Here is a 4,801-nt window from a genome sequence, read left to right as displayed (position 1 = left end):
GGTCCGGGGTCGGACCCACGGCCTCCCGAGGACACGGTTCAGCCCCGCCCCGCCCCGCCCCTGCTACAAGAGCGGCCCGGAAAGGTCCCGTCGCACGCCCGGGGCTGCGCCCCTGCTGGGGAAGAGGGCGCCTCCAAGTGCGGCCCGCGGACCGGGGCGCACACTCGGAGTCGAGGCGTTTACGGACCTGGAGCGATTCGGGGCAGCCCCTGGGTCGTCTGACTCCGGGGTCAAAGGCGTCCTTCCCGTTTCTTTCCTCAGCGCTTCGCGGCCCCTGCACCTCGCACCCGTGTAGGCGCGGGCGCGCTGGGCAACTTAAGAACAAACACAGTCGTCTGGATGGGGGCAGGAGCGGTTCCGAGGTCTTCCCAGCGAGGACCGGGGTCTGCGGCGCCGACTCGGAAGGGGTGGGGGCTGGGGCTCCCCTGACTCGTCCCACGGGCACTGATCGCAGACCTTCGCCCGTGGACCGCCCTGCTTTCCTCCTTGCGACCCCCCAGCGCCTCGCTCCTGCGCCCGGGAGGCGGCTGTCCCCGCGCCCGGCACACTCAGGCCTCAGCCCGAAAAGGGGCTGTCGCGGGGAGCGGGATGCTGGGGACCGGCCTCCGGCCTGGCCGCTCACCCAGGTCCGGGACTCTGCCTTTAGGGAGAGGGGCTGCTTCTGGCCAGCGGACGCACGACTCATCGCCGCCTCAGGGCCTTTGCTCGTGCAGCAACCCTGGACAGGATGCCTTCCTGCATCCGACGTGCAAAAGCCCTTCGTCACCCTGCGGTCCTGGGCAGCTCTGCAATCAAAGTTCAAAACGTGCCGTCTGTTACCCCCCCCCCATCCTTCCCCTAAATCTTTCAAACGGCAGCTCGGTCTAGAAGTCCAACGCGCTATCCGTTGCGCCACAGAGCCAGGCTAAACAGCAGCTCTGGCCATTTCACCAAGGGGCTCAAATTTGCTGTTATTCTTAAAACGGCACTGATGATGAAAACTTTTTAAAATTAGATCCTGGTGGGGTGCCTGGGTGGCTCAGTGGGTTAAGCGTCTGCCTTAGGCCCCTGGGGTACTGATCCCAGGGTCCTGGGATAGAGCCCCACATCGCATGGGGCTCCCTGCTCAGCGGGGAGTCTGCTGCTCCCTTTCCCTCTGCCTGCAGCTCTTCCTGCTTGTGCTCTCTCTGACAAATTAATAAAACCTTAAAAAAATAAATTTAGATCCTGGTGATGACTACATGACCACAACTCTGTTACTATACCTAAAACTATTGATCTGGACACTTTAAGAGGGTCGATTGTATAGTATGTGAATTATTTTTTTGGCAAAGAGTATTTTTATATAAAATAACCACAGCGACATCATAACCTCAGGGCTCATGCCTATATCCTCAGGTCCCCCTCCTTGGTTACATCACCCATCCAGCATTAGAATATATAATCTCGGATAGTGTGGGATATTTCAAAGTACACTCTGTATATAGGCAGTCCATAAATCAATAAGCCAGAGTCCAACTCGGCAGGGCAAAGTTTAGAGAGATTTCCACTGCTTTCGGTCAAAAGCCACCCAAAGGTTTATGAAGCAAAAGGATGGGTATAATGTGACCTCTAGAATACATTGTGTATTTTTAAAAACCAGAACAAAGGCTGTTCCTCTGGATAAACTCCTGGAGAGTTTCCAGGGACATTGGGTAGAATGAAAAATAACTTGGGGGAGGGGACGATTTTAAATAAAAATTGTAGATCAGTTCCTGATTCACCACCAAGGAAACAAGATTCTTCATGTCAAAAATGCACACATGAGGAAACATCAGTCAAAAACCAAATAAAGTAACATTCTAGAAACTAATGGCCCGTATCTCCAAAAATGTCTGTGTCAAAACAATGTCAGTGTCATGAAACACAAAACAAGGCTGAGAAACTGTTTCTCGTTGAAAGGCCAACGAATCATGAAAACCAACTGCAATGCTCTATCTGGACTGGGCCCTGGGCTGGGAACGGTTCTAGAAAGGATTTATTGGGGACATCTGAGGAAGCTCTATAGATTAAACAATAGATTATAAATGTTGAATACCTTGATTGTGAGAATTGAATTTTTTCTGAGTGAATCTCTGTGATCTTAGGAAAACATACACTGAAGTATTTAAGGACTAATAGAACACCAGGTCTGAAACAGTTCTATCATCTATCTATCTATCTATCTATCTATCTATCTATCTATGGAGGGAGAATCATAAAGGAAATGTTGCAAAATATTAACAATTAGTAACTGGGTGAAGAGTGTTTGGGAGCTCTTTATACCATTCTGGCAACAACTTTACTGTGAGCTTGGAATTATTTTGAAATAAAAAGCTTAAAAACTTGTGGATCAGGGAGGGGCACCTGGGTGACTCAGCCGATTAAGTGACCAGCTCTTGGTTTCAGCTCAGGTTGTAATCTCAGGGTCATGAGATCGAGACCCCCAGGTCAGGCTCCACACTCAGCACAGAGTCTGCTTAGGACTCTCTCTCCCTCTCCCTCTGCCCCTCTCTGTGCACCCCCCATCCCCTCAAATAAATAAATAATCTTTTAAAAAATTGTGGCTCAAACATACGCCATTTATCTCAGTTACCAAAAACAACATGAAAATAACTACAGAGGGATTTAAAAAAAAGCTATATGTTCCACAGGGACGCAGTGAACAAGAGAAAAGGTGACAAGCAGAGGAGAAATGTCGAGTTTTTGTACAGTGGAAAGTCGGGTGATTGATTCAGCAAAACAAATAAAGCTGAAAACCTTTCTACAACTGGAAAGCAGGCACATTCTTGCTCTAGACCTGCGGGGATCAGCAAACTACAGCCCGGGCTAAATCTGACCTGCAACTTACTTTGTAAATAGTTTTACCGAAGCAAGGCTGTACTTGTTTGCCTATTATCTATGGCCACAATAGCAGAGATGAGCAGTTACCCATAAAGCCTAAAAAATGAATTATTTGGTCCTTTCCAGGAAAAGTTTGCCAGCACCTACCCTACAGCCCTGCAAAGTCTTGGGAGCTAAAGGCATGAGGAGCCTCTGAAAGCAGGGATGTGGGTGGCAAGGGGAGCCGCGGTCCGCCACACACCCCGAGCGTCCCTGCACGGCAAGACTGCACAGCAAAGTCTCAGTCATGGGGCGTTACTGCTTCATGAGTAGAGGTTTTCACTTTTGCAGGATGAAAAGCGTTCTGCAGGTGGACAGTGGTGATGGCTGTACAGCGAAGGAATCAACCGAATATCACTTAAATGAACACTTAAAAATGGTGAGGGGCGCCTGGGTGGCTCAGATCTCGGGGTTGTGAGATCGAGCCCCACCTGGGGTTCTGTGCTCAGTGGGGAGTCTGCTTGAGATTCTCTCTCTCTCTCCTTCTGTCCCTCCCCCTCACGTGCTCTCTCTGTCTCCCTTGCGCTCTCTCTCTAAAATAAATAAATAAATCTTTAAAATGGTTTAGATGGCAAATTTTATGTTATATGTGTTTTACTGTCAAAAAAAAATGGGGGGGGGAACCCTGGAAGGATTAAAGTCTGTATAAGAAGTTATAGCTCCTGTCCCTGGTTCTCACTCCAAGCCCTCTGATCTGCCTATCTTGGCAGGTCAGGGGTTTCTGTTCTGAAACTGAACAGAGAGGTTTCCCACTCAGGGTAGGGGCACTTGGCACAAGTAGGACAGGGATGGGGTGCCTGACAGAATACAGGAAAATGGAGTGAAAGCGTTCACGCTGAGCTGTGAGTCCCTCCTCAGCCCCTTCCTGCTGTGGGTTCGCACAACACTGCCTCCGGGTACTAACCCCCAGGCAGGAAGTGGAGGGTCGGCCTCTGAAATAACCGAGCAGTTCCTGGGCAAAGAGCCACAGATAATGACCTCTGGGGGCCCCTGGCTCCCGTCTGACCGCCCTCCACTGACGCCAGCTAGGCTTACCGCCCTCCCCTCACACGGAGCCACAAAGTGGTGTTTCAAGGTCTCAGGCGTAGATAGTAAAAGATCAGACACTTGGGGAAATCCTCTGACATGAAAGGGAAAGCACAGAAAGAAAGTGCTCGCAGGCAACAGAAGAAACTGTCACATCCACAGAGATGAGAAATGCACTGTATTTATGAAGCAGCGACAGGAGGCAACCGAGAAAAGGAGCATTCAGACAATCAGAAAACACTTCCTGAAATAACATTTTTCACGGAAAAGTCAGAGCACGGAGTTGAGGAATTCTCCCAGAAAAACAGAACACAAATCAAAGAGATAGATGGTGGGGGAAAAGAAAAAGAAAGGAAGGAAGGGAGGGGGGAGGGGGGGAGGGAGGAAGGAAGGAATAGCAAATCAGAAGATGTATCCAGGAAATCACCGGACTAACATGAGTTCCACAGGGGAGAATAACAGGGGTGCCTGGGTGGCTCAGTCAGTTGAAGTGTCTGCCTGCGGCTCAGGTCATGATCTCGGGGTCCTGGGATCGAGCCCCACATCGGGCTCCCTGCTCCACGGAGAGTCTGCTTCTCCCTCTCCTTCTGCCCCTCCACCATCATCCCCCCTGCTCATGCTAGCTCTCTCACTTGCTCTCTCTCTCAAATAAATAAATAAAATTTTTAAAAGAGAGAGAGAGAAAAAAGAATTTAGAGAGAAGGAAGTAACTATAAAGAAATAATCCAAGAGTATTTCCCAAACCAAAGGACCAGAGTCTCCAGATTGAAAAGACACAATAAAAAACCAGAACCACACCAATGCAAGTCATCATGAACTTCCAGAATACTAAAGAAAAGATAAGCTCCTAAAAACTCCTAGAGAGAGAGAGAGAGGAAAAAAAAAAAAACCTCCT

The 4,801-nt window shown here is 49.5% G+C and overlaps 1 protein-coding gene and 1 long non-coding RNA gene across 2 annotated transcripts in view; one reads left to right on the top strand and one right to left on the bottom strand.

The window, feature by feature from the left end:
* Nucleotides 1–502, top strand: part of LOC117803393 — a 3,833-nt gene extending 3,331 nt beyond the window's left edge. The window contains exon 3 of the long non-coding RNA XR_004627212.1: nt 262–502. This is a non-coding gene — a long non-coding RNA (uncharacterized LOC117803393). The remainder of the gene's footprint in view (nt 1–261) is intronic.
* EPHX1 (epoxide hydrolase 1) overlaps nt 1–4,801 on the bottom strand; it is a 40,141-nt gene that overhangs the window by 32,927 nt on the left and 2,413 nt on the right. The window lies entirely within an intron of this gene.

Source organism: Ailuropoda melanoleuca, chromosome 8 (genome assembly GCF_002007445.2).
Source record: "Ailuropoda melanoleuca isolate Jingjing chromosome 8, ASM200744v2, whole genome shotgun sequence".
NCBI classification, from domain to species: domain Eukaryota; kingdom Metazoa; phylum Chordata; class Mammalia; order Carnivora; family Ursidae; genus Ailuropoda; species Ailuropoda melanoleuca.
The sequence above is the reverse complement of the archived record's forward strand: the minus strand, read 5'-3'. Positions and strand labels throughout refer to the sequence as shown.